The following is a 15,191-nucleotide window of genomic DNA, read 5'->3' on the forward strand; positions in this document are numbered from 1 at the left end:
TCTATATTCCATGAAATCTGTAACAAAAGACCATTGTCTGTAATGTCTGCAGTCCTTATCGTGGAAACGCAATCAACCAGTGAGTCAGTGTTAATTAAACAAGGCACAATTTGTTTACGGGTGACTATGGGAACAGATGCCTGTAACATGCTAAATGTGTTAAAAGAAAGGGTGAATCACTAAGCCATGTGGGCAGAGAAAGATTGGGTCTCGCAGTCAGATAAACATTTTGTTTTTGTCTAAGCAAGTGCTAATGGATGAAATTACCCACATCCGACCGGACGACCTCTCGTGCTTCAAGAACATTATTATTATATCCTACTGTGTATTACATGTTGCTCATTCCGTTTTAAAAATCCCAGTCACAAAAATGCACTTAGTGGACAATTACAGGTCATAAAACAATGACTGACAGCCAGAATGAATTTCATATAAAATGTTAAGTAAACTGAACAAATATTTTCCATTAATCAATGTCTTGGGATTTATACACAGAGGGGCTGATTTAGAGTTACATGCAAGTTAGTTTTGCAGATGGATGTTGCGATATTTAGCATAGCGCATGCTCTGTGATCAGTCATATGTAATTATGAGCAATTACTGGTGAGTCAGAGTCATACGCAACTCATTACTTGTAGCTGAATGGATGAAACTGGGCAGCATTATCACATACTGTAGGCTATGTGTTTGAGGGCTGTGCGAGCTGTGCTGCGGCATAGAATGCAGGACTCTGTGGGTGGCACCATTGCTGCCCCACAGTCCCTGCATTTAGCTAGTAGGGTGTCTAAAATGGCACCCTGCAGCCAGGATCTCTACTGCAGCGCCAGCTAGAGTGTCTTTCAGATACTCTAGGCAGGCACAGCACTCTGCAGTCTCTGCAGCCAATGCTGCAGTTATCGGTATTGGCCCTGTCTCCTTTGAGACACCATCGGTCAAGGGCTGTGGCCGGCACAGAGCACAATACAGCCCTTTTACGCCACCGGTTATGAGAGTGTGTTGTGGAGGTGTAGACAGAATTGTGGGTTATGCTTAATAGAGAATACACAGAGATCTATCTGATTTCAGGTATAGGACTGATGCGAATATGCACTAATAGTGATGGTGACAGCTACTTCCACAAGCAGATGGATAGGGGTGGTGAAGCTACACAAATGCAACCAAGTTTGAATACAGATAAAGGGATGCATTTATCTCCAAGCACGCAAAGTGGATGCAGTTGCTGCTGACTTGCACGCCACTCTAAATGAACCCCAGAATGGTTCATTTATAAGGTACACACCTGCTTATCTCATGTACAGTAAGTCATTTGTACCATCATTATATTAATGCAGGTCTGCGTGGGTGTTTGTTTTTCATCCACATTTTGTACATTTAACAATTTTATTTGTAATTTAAGTCTCCTTTTTATTAAGTTGTCTGTTTTTTGTTTAGTACAGGTTGAGTATCCCTTATCCAAAATGCCTGGGACCGGAAGTATTTTGGATATCAGATTTTACCATATTTTGGAATAATTGTATACCATTATGAGATATCATGGTGATGGGACCGACGTCTAAGCACAGAATGCATTTATGTTTCATATACACCTTAAACACACAGCCTGAAGGTCATTTAATACAATAATTTTAATAACTTTGTGTATTAAACAAAGTTTGTGTACATTGAGCTATCAGAAAACAAAGGTTTCACTATCTCACTCAAAAAATTCAGTATTTTGGAATATTCCGTATTTCGGAATATTTGGATATGGGATACTCAACCTGTATTACAATAACTTTCCTGGGTGGTGATCAGTTGTGATAGAAGCATGCTAAGGCATGGTGCACACAGTGGTTTTTCTTTCATTCTCCCCTGCATTGTCATTTTCCTACCGGAGACTGAAGGAGAGACAGGAAGAAAGTGTAGGTATCGGGAATGGAGACCTGACTGCTTTCTCCTATCCCTGCTCTTACAATTGTCCATGTAAAGGGACTGTCTGCAGTAGACTGAACCACCATAGAAATAAAATTAATCAACTACGTGGCATTCCTAGTCTGGGCAACCACTTCCAAGTTTCAGTAGTCACTTTGGACCCTTGTGGGCACATTAGATCTTTCTTGAAGCAGAGCATTAATGTTGGGCAGTCATTTTAAGTGGACTCAGTTACAGTAGAATCAGAGGATTGTTAGACTTTCTAGCGCTGAGATCAGGGGCGTAGCCAGAACTTTGTAGAAGAAAACATTTAGATGCTGTAAGGGCGGAAGTTCTCTCCTGACCTCTCGTTTTGTCACTTGCAGGTCCTGAGCACGAAGGTAACATAGACACAACCGTCACTCTCCTGGTCCTGGTGGTGCTGTTCTGCTTATCGTGACCCGCAACGCTAATACTAGCGGTCGCGGGCCACGGCGGCACTGCACTGGGAGTCACAGTGAGTCTGAGACCAGTGAAGCTTACTGGTATTTCTATGGTAGAAGCCCTGGTCATCCTGCCATTTACATTCTGCAAAAAACTTTGAATAAAGTGGGTTACATTATGTTCTTACTAACGGAATCTAAGAAAATGATCAATTCTAAAAATGAGACGTTCAGATACTGTATAACATTTTTCGAATACATCTGTCCAGGATAAAAAATGATCAGGAAGCCCATGATTCTTATGGATAGACCTTTATGTGCATTTAGAATAACTCATACTGAGGTTACACTGGAGGATTAAAAAAGAACAAACAGGGGATGCCAAATATACTATACGTTTATTCAAAATGCATGGTAAGTATGAATATACTGTATATAGAAATTACCCTACGCTGACAATGCCATGAAGAAAACATTTCGATTATTATTTAATCTGTCAATCACTCCCATTTCTCATGTATTTTTCACCATAGTGCTATATTATTAATTCTAGTCTGTACAGTATGTGTAATATAAATAATTTATAAATGTTGTACTTTTTCTTGTTAAATATGCAAAATAGACCACTTAGGAAAACGTAATTGAGTGCACTTTGCTAATAATCAACATTTGTCTAGACGAGTTCCACTCGGAATTCCATCACAAATTGCCATCACAATTTTCTTTATTTAAAAAATCCAAACCGTCAAAACCATTAACCTGCTGTTACAGAAACAGGTTAACCACCGAAAAAAGTTAAAAAAAAAGTGGTGCCGAAATCACTTACTGAGCGAGCTGTGTTAATTATTATACCAGTGGACCTACAGCTGGAAAGCTTTTAAGGATACCTGGGGCCAATGTTTAGTGGCAGAGGCCCCTTCGTGGTACCCCCACAAATATTATTATTATTATTATTTTTATTTATTTATTATTATTATTATTATTATTTATAATCTGGTTCCCCATGAATAAATCATATAAAAAATTCATATATGAACCCAATAAATAATAAAAAACAATAGTTGCCATTTAGAATTTTGTATATACTATTTTCATAATACATTTTTAGACTATTTTGTGCTGTAAACTAATTAAAAAAATAATGCATCCCCAAATTTTCTGTAGTGTAGTGGTTGTTATATTCTTTCTTGATCTGACTATTCCAAGAGCATATGAAAAAAAATAACCATAATTATCAATTGAAAGGACAGCTCCATAGAGCTTGCCCAGTGCAAATGAGTTAAGATGGGCCAGTCTGCTAACTTTATAGACAGACAGCCAAACATACAGTCTTTCAATGATATGGCAATCCTGAATGGCTTCCTTTCTATAAAGTGGGCAACTCTATTACATTTCACCTTTTTAATCAACTTTGTAAAGTTAGCTTATATTCTATATATAATTATTGGTTGGGTATACTTTGTAGTAAAATGTGTCTTCATTTTCTTGGAGATAATTCACTTTCATTAAGCAAAGCATATAATACTTTACTGTATGATATAACCACATACGTTTATGCTATTCAGACCCACCACATAACATAGAATACTAGACAGTGTATCTAACCAGAAATTAGATATGACAAAATGACCCCCTTGGGTCTGTCTAGCACATTTTAAATAAAAAAGCCAACCAAGATGAAGTTACCAATTTAGCCTTAATATAAGTTTACCTTCTTTTTATTGTTTCCCATAAGCAGAAACAAATGACATTATAAAAACAAAACACAACCAGATGTGATTTATGTAATATTACTGATACTTTAAATTTAGCATCCAGAACCACTAAATACATCATAGGCTTTAAAAAGTGCGGCATAGTAAATTTAGGGCCTAATTCAGAGTGGATTCCTAATTAGAGAATTCGCAAATCGAGCAATTATCGAATGACTGCACATGCGTAGCGTTTGCATTAGGCACGTGCGAGGGGTAATAGCGATAGAAATTGCGTACAGATCATAATGGCAATGTAGACGCTGTTTGACACACAGGACGCTGGCGTTTCTGTGTGGAAAACTGCCATTTTCTGGGTGTGTCAGAAAAAATGCAGTTGTGCCCAGGTGTTTTTGGGGAGGTTCTCTGACGCCAGCGCAGGCCACTTCCAGGCCATCTCACTCACAGATCAGTGGCAGCCTCAGACCTACTTACATTTGCTCAGATGGCAAAGTTTCTTCGATGTTCCGGAAATTGCGTATGAATCTGCGAATGGATAGTGATCTGTGATACTTTCGAAAACTTGCACGGGATGTTTTTTCTTCCTGTCAGGGTGGTGCCTTTCTACTCGAAGACAACTGCAATTTCTCAGAATAGCGATCCATGCTGAATTAGGCTCTTAGAGGCGTCTATTTACTAAGCCGTAGATGGAGATAATCTACACGGAGATAAAGTACCAACCAACCAGCTCCAAACTTTCATTTTTCAAACTGATCCTGTAACATGATAGTTAGCAGCTGATTGGCTGGTACTTTATCTCCTTCCACTTTATCTCCGTTCAAGACTTAATAAATAGTAGAGATGAGCGGGTTCGTATCCCTGAGATCCGAACCCTACTGAATCTCCCTACACAAGTCCAGATCCGAGTCAGGCTCCAGTTTTCCAGCCTGACTCGGAAACCAGAACGAGACAAAACGTCATCATCCCGCTGTCGGATTCTCACGGGATTTGGATTCCATATAAGAAGACGCGCGTCGCGGCCATTTCCACTCCAGTCTCGGAGAGTGTAGTGAGAGGATGTGTCTCTGTCCTCAGTGTCTGTGTGGGCGGGAAAGTGGGGTGGCGATTCTAGTGCTGTCTTGTGCTGCTCAGTCTAGTGTAGTCAGTGTCTTATGCTGCATCAGTCCAGCCAGTCACAGTGTTGGTGTCCTCTGCTGCTATATGTCCCCAGTGCTGCTGTATAAGTCCCTTGCAGTTTTGCTGTGTTGTCTTGCATCAGACCAGGGGTAGTGTCTCTCTTGTGCAGCATCAGTCCAGTGACCAGTCACAGTGGTGGTGTCCTCTGCTGCCATATATCCAGTGTTACTGGCATATAATACCAGTGATATTGTCATATAATTCCTGTTATATTGGCGTATAAATACAGTGATATTGCCGTATAATTCTCAGGATACTGGCGTATAATTCCTATGATATTGCCGTATAATTCCAGTGATATTGCCATATAATTCCTGTGATACTGGCGTATATTTCCAGTGATAGTGCCGTATAATTTTCGGAATACTGGCGTATAATTCCTGTGATATCGCCATATAATTCCTGTGATATTCCCGTATAATTCCAGTAATATTGCCATATAATTCCCGTGATACTGACGTATAATTCCTGTGATATTGCCGTATAATTCTCGGAATACTGGCGTATAATTCCTGTGATATTGCAATATAATTCTCGTGATACTGACGTATACTTCCTGTGATATTGCCGTATAATTCTTAGAATACTGCGTATAATTCCTGTGATATTGCCGTATAATTCCTGTGATATTACCATATAATTCCCGTGATACTGGCGTATAATTCCTGTGATATTGCCGTATAATTCTCGGAATACTGGCGTATAATTCCTGTGATATTGCCGTATAATTCCTGTGATATTGCCGTATAATTCCAGTGATATTGCCATATAATTCCCGTGATACTGTTGTATAATTCCTGTGATATTGCCGTATAATTCTCGGAATACTGGCGTATAATTCCTGTGATATTTCCATATAATTCCAGTGATTTTGTCATATAATTCCCGTGATACTGGCGTATAATTCCTGTGATATTGCCATATAATTCTTCTAATACTGGCGTATAATTCCTGTGATATTGCCGTATAATTCCTGTGATATTACCGTATAATTCCAGTGATATTGCCATATAATTCCAGTAATCCTGCCGTATAATTCCAGTGATCCTGCCGTATAATTCCATATAAATTCATATAATTCCATATAAATCCAGTCCAGTGGTGCTGCCATATAAGTTCAGTGGTGCTGTCCTGTGCTATATATTATTTACTCCAAAAAAAGGGGTTATTAATATTTAATCCAAATTATTTTTACAGGGTTTACCCTCCTGTGCCACATATTGTGTTATATAAATCCAGAAAAATAATTGAGAACCAAAATTTGGAGGATAAAATAGGGAAAGATCAAGAACCACTTCCTCCTAGTGCTGAAGCTGCTGCCACTAGTCATGACATAGATGATGAAATGCCATCAACGTCGTCTGCCAAGGCCGATGCCCAAAGTGATAGTAGAGGGTATGGAAAATCCAAAAAGCCAAAGTTGAGTAAAAAGACCCAAAAAAAGAAATTTAAATGGTCTGAGGAGAAACGTAAACTTGCCAATATGCCATTCACGACACGGACTGGCAAGGAACGGCTAAGGCTAGTGGCTCAGCTTCACATGACGATGGAAGCCCTCATCCTCCCGCTAGAAAAATGAAAAGAGTTAAGGTGGAAAAAACACAGAAAAGAACTGTGCGTTCTAAGATGGTATCACAAATCCCCAAGGGGAGTCCAAGTGTGTCGGCGGTTGCGATGCCTGACCTTCCCAACACTGGATGGGAAGAGGTGGCTTCTTCCACCATTTGCACGCCCCCTGCAAGTGCTGGAAGGAGCACCCACAGTCCAGTTCCTGATATTGAAATTGAAGACATCACTGTTGAAGTACACCAGGATGAGGATATGGGTGTTGCTAGCGCTGAGGAGGAAGTTGACGATGAGGATTCTGATGGTGATGTGGTTTGTTTAAGTCAGGCACTGGGGGAGACACCTGTTGTCCGTGGGATGAAGAAGCCCATTGTGATGCCTGAACAAAATACCAAAAATGCCACCTCTTCTGTGTGGAATTATTTCTCAACAAATCCGGACAACAGGTGTCAAGCTGTTGTTGCTGCTGGGAGTCGATCATCATCCCAGAGGGGAAGTCTGAAGACCACTTGTACTACTTCAACTAAGCAATTGACTGTCCAACAGTCCTTTGTGAGGAAGATGAAATATGACAGCAGTCATCCTATTGCAAAGCGGATAACTGAGGCCTTGGCACTTATGTTGGTGTTAGACATGCATCCGGTATCCGCCATTAGTGCAGAGAGATTTAGACAATTGATGGAGGTATTGTGTCCCTGGTACCAAATCCCATCTAGATTCCACTTCACTGGGCAGGCGATATCGAGAATGTACAGAGACGTCAGAAAAAGAGTCACCACTGTCCTAAAAAATGCGGTTGTATCCAGTGTTCACTTAACCACGGACATGTGGACAAGTGGAACAGGGCAAACTAAGGACTATATGACTGTAGTAGCCCACTGGGTAGATGTATGGCCTCCAGCAGCAACAACAGCAGCAGCGGCACCAGTAGCACCATTTCGCAAATCCAAACTCATTTCCAGGCAGGCTACGCTGTGTATCACCGATTTCCATAAGAGGCACACCGCTGACAACCTCTTACGGAAACTGAGGGACATCATCGTGCATTGACTTACCCCACTTAGACTCTCCTGGGGATTTGTGATATTGGACAATGCCACCAATATTTTGCATGCATTACAACTGGGCAAATTCCAGCATGTCCCATGTTTTGCACATAAAATTAATTTGGTGGTGCAGAATTTTTTTAAAAATGACAGGGGTGTACAGGAGATGCTGTCGGTGGCCCGAAAAATGACGAGTCACTTTTGACATGGACCAGCAAACACTCCTGAACCTGCCCTGCCATCAACTGAAGTAAGAGGTGGTAACGAGGTGGAATTCAACACTCTATATGCTTCAGAGGATGGAGGAGCAGCAAAAGGTCATACTCTGTGAGGAAGGGGATGTACACAGTGAAAGGGGTGAGGAATCGGAGGATGAGGATGAGGTTGACATCTTGCCTCTGTAGAGCCAGTTTGTGTAAGCAGATATTGATTGCTTCTTTTTTGGTGGGGGCCGTCGCTGAAATGATTTGTTTGTTAAAGTGTGCATTTACTGTTTATACAACATAAGGGTGGGTGGGAGGGCCCAAGGACAATTCCATCTTGTACCTCTTTTTCTTGTTTGCATCATGTGCTGTTTGTGGACTATTCATTTAAAGTGCCATCCTGTCTGACACTTCTGTATATGTCTAGTGGTACTGCCATATAATTCCGGTGATACTGCCGTATATGTCCGGTGGTACTGCCATATAATTCCAGTGATATTGCTGTATAATTCCAGTGGGAATTGTTTGTGTTGCTTTGCTTAGTCATACAGCTACCTCATTGCACCTCTTCTACATCTTTGCATGAGGTGATGTTTGGGGCCTTTTTTTCTATCTGCCCTCCTGTCTGCCACTGCAGTGCCACTCCTAGATGGGCCAATTGTTTGTGTCGCTTGGCTTAGTCATACAGCTACCTCATTGCACCTCTTCTACATCTTTGCATGAGGTGATGTTTGGGGCCTTTTTTATATCTGCCCTCCTGTCTGCCACTGCAGTGCCATTCCTAGATGGGCCAATTGTTTGTGTCGCTTGGCTTAGTCATACAGCTACCTCATTGCACCTCTTCTACATCTTTGCATGAGGTGCTGTTTGGGGCCTAGTTTTTGAAAAGTGCCATCCTGTCTGACACTGCGGTGCCACTCATAGATGGGCCAGGTGTTTGTGCCGCACACTTGTGTCGCTTGGCTTAGTCATACAGCAACCTCGGTGTACCTCTTTTTCTTCTTTGCATCATGTGCTGTTTGAGGCCTTTTTCTTATATCTGCCCTCCTGTCTGACACTGCAGTGCCACTCCTAGATGGGCCAGGTGTTTGTGTTGTCCACTTGTGTCGCTTAGCTTAGTCATCCAGCAACCTCGGTGCAACCTTTTGGCCTAAAAACAATATTGTGAGGTGTGAGGTGTTCAGAATAGACTGGAAATTAGTGGAAATGAATGTTATTGAGGTTAGTTATACCGTAGGATCAAAATTACCCCCAAATTCTGTGATTTTAGCCATTTTTATGTTTTTTTAAAAAAAATCATCCAGATCCAAAACCAAAACACGAAAGGGTGGTCTTGGCAAAACCAAGCGAAAACCAAAACACGAAAGTGGAATTAGAACCAAAAGCAAAACGCGAAAAGTGCCACCCGCACTTCTCTAGTAAATAGACCCCTTTATTCCCAAGTTTTATACTTTTTCACTGTTATCCCCAGGACATGCAATTGACTTTGGATGGCACCCGCAGTTCTCATTGTTTCAGTGGTTAAAGTAAATTGTGGTTTTTGTATTGTTTAATTATTAAGCTATGAAACCTCAATATGAAAGATATGAGAAATGTTTCTCAAATCAAGTTCTCTTTTTCCCAAGCTTAGGTAGTAGTGGGTGTCAACATCTGTATTGGGCCATGTCACTGAAAGCCTTTCTGCCATTTTATCTTGGATGTCATCTCGCCACCTCAAACTTAATCTTTCCAAAACAAAATTAATTATATTTCCACCGGCTAATAATAATTACCAACCTAATATCTCTATTACTGTTGATAACTCAACAATCAACCCTGCCCAAAAGCCCGCTACCTAGGTGTCATTCTTGACTCTGAACAATCCTTTGTTCCCCACATTCAATCTGTCTCAAAATCATGTTACATACATCTAACAAACATATAAAAAATACGACCATATTTTACACAAGACCCTGCAAATACTCTAATCTGTGCTCTCATTATCTCCCACATTGGTTATTACAATAATCTCCTTACTGGTCCCCCCAAAAATAGACTCTCACCACTACAATCCATTCTGAATGCAGCTGCAAGGCTAATCTTTCTCACTAGATGTTCATCATCTGCAGATTCACTCTGTCAGTCCCTCCATTGGTTACCGGTATTCTACCGTATTAAATATAAAATACTTTTACTTACCTACAAGGCTATTAACCAAACTACACCAACATACATCGCTTTGCTCACCTGGAAATATCTCCCTACCCGACCTCTCCACTCTTCATAAGATCTGCATCTTTCATACATATGCATTACTTGCTCCAACTCAAAATTACAGGACTTTATATGGGCTTCACCCACTTCACCCTCTCACGCACAATAAGAGTCATCTCTAGTCTTCAAACCTTCAAGCTTTCCCTGAAGACTCACCTCTTCAGACAAGCTTATCAAATTCTGGACTCACCCACCATGGGCGTAACTAGAAATTTTTCTCCCGCAAGCCAAAACATTCTCTGGCGTCCCCCTATAATTGCCACTAGCAAAGCGAAGAATGTGCGTGCTGCAAAAAGAGGGCATGGCCTTGCTTAAATGGGTGTGGCTTTGCATAAAGGGATGTGTCATTGCAGGAAAAGACTACCTTATACCCCAGTTCTGCAACCTGCACGCCCAGACGTTGGCCACCACAGGAAAAAAAATAATCCTGATTCATGCCCCATACATTATTTGTCATTTTTCCTCCTTATAGTAATGCCCAGTATACATTATGCCTCATACTGCAATTGCCCTTAAACATTATGCCACACACAATAATGCCCATTACACAATATGCCACACACCATAATGCCCCTGACACATTATGCCACACACCGTAATGCCTGTGACACATTATGCCATGCATCACAATGCCCGTTATACATTATGCTACACACTGCAATGCCCCTGAGGCATTATAGCACATACAATTCCTGTGATACAGTATACCACACACCATCATGCCTGTGACACATTATGACACACACCGCAATGTCCGTGATACATTATGCCACACACCGCAATGCCCATTACACATTAAGCCTTACAGTAAGGCTTCTAATTACTTTTAAATTACTTGTTTGTTGCCAGGGGTTTCATGCTCTTGGTTCCATGCATGGTGCCAGGGTTTTCATGCTCTGGGTGTCATGCTCGTTGCCAGGGGTTTCATGCACTAGGTGTTATGCTTGTTGCCAGGGACATCATGTGCTGGGTGTCAAGCTCGTTGCCAGGGGGTAATATTCGTCGCCAGGGATTTTGTGCACTGGGTGTCATGCTCGTTGCTAGGGAGTAATGCTTGTTGCCAGGGATTTCATGAGCTGGGTGTTGTGCTTGTTACCAGGGGGTAATGCTTGTTGCTAGGGCTGTGCTCTCAGTGCCACATATGCCCCCATTGCCAGATATCCAGATATTCCCCCACAGTGCCAGATAAAAATATGCCCCCATAGTGCCAGAAACACATATGCCCCCAGTGACACATATGCCCCCACAGTACCAGATACAAATATGCCCCCAGTGCCCCATATGCCCCCCCCCACGTGCCAGCTACACATATGCCCCCAGTCCCAATTATGCCCCCCTAGTGCCAGGTAAACACCCTCCCCCACTGCGGAGAGTCCGGGAAGAAACCGGTGGGCACAGCGCATGCCTCTCCATCTCTGTCCACCCTGTGTCTCTAGCGGCGTCTCTGTCAAATTAAGTGCCGGTTCGTGAGCCAGTCAGAGCTCGCGGATTGTCAGCTGCAGCTCCTGATTAGCTGCCGGTCCGCTAGCTTCGATTGGCTCACGAAGCGGCACTTTATTTAAGAGAAACACCGCCGCTGCACCGGAGACCCAGGAGAGACGCACTGTGCCCTTTGGCGCCTTCCCGAACACACATAGCAATCAGTGGTGGCGCCCCTGCAGCCCTGCGCCTCCGCAGTGGCTGCGGGGGCGGGAGTTGCGCCACTGCCACCCACGAAACCTTCAATGTCTCCCTATTTTATTACAGGTGGTCTTCAGTATGCCGAATGTCGGGATCCCGGCGCAAAGTATACCGGATCCGGAATCCCAACACCCGGCATACCGACAGCTATTCTCCCTCGTGGGGGTCCACGACCCCCCTGGAGGGAGAATAAAATAGTGTGGCGCGCGTAGCATGCCCGCAGTGTGGCGAGCGCAGCAAGCCTGCAAGGGGCTCCTTTGCGCTCGCCCCGCTGTCGGTATGCCGGCGGTCGGGCTCCCGGCGCCGGTATGCTGGTCGCCGGGAGCCCGAGCGCTGGCATACCGTACTACACCCCTTATTACATCCCCTTTGTACAGTCCACACATAACTTCATATATTTTTTCCTTTCTTCACTTTCACATCTAACAAAGCTAAATATTTATCTTATTAAAAACACGTTAAAGGTTAAAGAACACAGTACGCAATTGGCGCAAAAAGTACTGCAAGGGTACTCCCTTAACTATACCTTAAGGAATGTACTTATACTGTAAACCTCTGTGTAGTGGTAGTGTGTAAATGCAACACAGTATAACCTTATTACCTCAAAAGCTGTTCGAGCGTCACCGACGCTCTGAGATTACTTAATACTATAAGAAATACACAGATACCGTGCTCAGGGTCCAACGCCTAAATATATATATTATGAATGATATACTTGCAAAAGAATTTAACACAATACAAGCCATACACTACAATATAACATAGACTACCTAACCAGATAACTACACGGGAAATACAATACAATACAATTACGTTTAAGGGAAAATAAGAGGGGGAGAGGAGAAGAGAGAGAGAGAAAGAAATGGCTCACAATAACAAGAAGACAAATATGATTGCAGAGAAAGCTTACACATGTGAGGAACAATCGCTGCGCAGTCAGTCAATGCTGAGAATCTTTGTTTAGAAAGTACTTGAGCTTACCCATGCTGCCTGTCCCTATATACACGACACCCAGCAACACAATTGTCCCTACAATGCCGCATGGGGCAGAAGCTAGACTCCATTTTGGGAAAACTCCACTTGATTCCAAAGACTACACCACATGGCTGAAAGGGGGAGGGGAAAATACCCGGCAGCAGCCATTTTAGATTTGCAGGTCCAAACACATGGCACTCTCTACTACACCACAATCACATAGCAGAAAACACAAGACTCCATTTTATTCCAAAATGTCCAAGCCTCAAAACAATGCATATGTTCTGATTTTAAAATTCCAAACAATCTAAATCACCTTTCACAATGTAATCCAACTTCCTAGAACCATCTTATAATTTCACATTCCAAACAACTTCAGTATCTCAATAACCAGAGCATATTCATCACAAGACCAGATCACAATGTAATTAACACAAACGTAACTGCATGGTGGTATTTATGATTAACAAGATATATAGTATAACTAACCAGCACAATCTATTTTAAATCTCCATTAGGCAAACAAATACCACAAATACTATGCTACAGATTGTATACTGTTCCAATTCATCACAGACTTCACAGAGTATCCACAAACACCCAACAATCACACAACTGCCCAAACCTCGTTAACCTTAAGCCATTTGTATTTCCAAACTAACTAATCTATGCCAACCATTCTACAACTACATTGCTACAAACACATATTTAAAACTATTCTATGCCAATCAGCCATGAGATATTGAGATGATACTTAGTCTTTTCTAAGGAGCCCGGTGATGATCCAGCCATGCTTGCTGTGTGCTTTGTTCTGAGTGTAGCTACATTACATCTGTTCTCTGAGGCCACACCTGACCACTACCTTCCTGTTTGACCAGTACCTGGGGGAGGGGTCTTTCTTTCTTTGTATATGCTGATCAGGTTCAGCCCTGAAAACTTAGTAAAAGGTTGTCTTGAGCATCCATTGTTCTAACAATGTGATCTTAGCTTTTATACATATAATCATATCTATCTGCTGCAATGTCCCACAACTTCACAACCAGCATCAAACTAACCCACACATCATTCTGCTTGCTTCAATACCAAACATGATGGGCACATCTGGTTCTGTTCAAATGATACGTATTCATGACATCAATTCATCAGCCAATTCTAAATCTCCATGATGTCTGGTGCTTGACATTATTATAACCATGTACTGTATGAAACAAGCGCCGAATCCATCTCCGTGCCATGTCCGAGCAAATGCGTGTGTTTCCATATATTGCTGTGCTCGCTGCGCATATTTGCAAGTATAGCGACTTAAATGTGTGTGTGGTTTGAATGTTCTCTCTATGTAATATTTTTGACTTTGACAGTCCACCCTTTGGCAGTCACCAATAACTGCCACTTCCTAAAACATTTCAAAAAGAGAAAAATATATGTCATATGTAAATACATTTCTATGATTGGGTAAGGGAGGAGAGAAGAAGGTGGGAAAAAGGTATGACCTAGTGAGATAGCAGAAGTATGTATGTATGAATCCATGTTTGGGGGGTCATGTATCATCGTGCCGTACGTGTTGTACATCAAGCTTCGAGGTATTGCGAAGTATACATTTGAATTCCTTCTTATCCCGTACTAAGGGTCTGTGGATGGGCTGTCAAACTTTACCGAGCTCATTTCGGCTGTGGTTGTAACAAAATGGGGGAGCACATTTTAGTTGATGATACATGAATGGGGGAGGTATGTGATTGCTGATATCTGTGCCTGTATTCCCTATCGACTATGTGTGTCATTACCTGAGGGTTGTAGAGATGAAGATAAAGAACACTTATGGTTAATGCAGTGGTATTCTATGTCAGGTTAATGTACATCTGTCGGTTGAAGTTTTGTTCGGTATCAGTTGAAAGTCGTCTTCTTTGCGCTGTTTTGCCCATTAGGTGCGAGCAAAAAGCTTTGTCAATGCTCATAGATTTACAAAAAATGTTGGGCTAGCGTAAGTTTAAGAATTCTAGGGAAACTGGGTTGTCAAAACTTCTTCTTTGGTCTATTCGTTGTCTGTATAGCGTCTCGTCAACTTCCTCGTCCAAGGAGGTCTTTTTATCTTGGAGAAAACGGCAAAACAGGTGAAAGAAACGGACCGTATAATCGCATTTTCATTACATCATTGTTTCTACCGTTGGGTCATAAATCAAATCCATTGGGATTACAGTTTCCTCACTCCTTAGACTCATTACCTCAGGTAGTACTTTTCCAATATAACAC

The sequence above is a fragment of the Pseudophryne corroboree genome, chromosome 5 (genome assembly GCF_028390025.1).
Source record: "Pseudophryne corroboree isolate aPseCor3 chromosome 5, aPseCor3.hap2, whole genome shotgun sequence".
Taxonomy (NCBI): Eukaryota; Metazoa; Chordata; class Amphibia; order Anura; family Myobatrachidae; genus Pseudophryne; species Pseudophryne corroboree.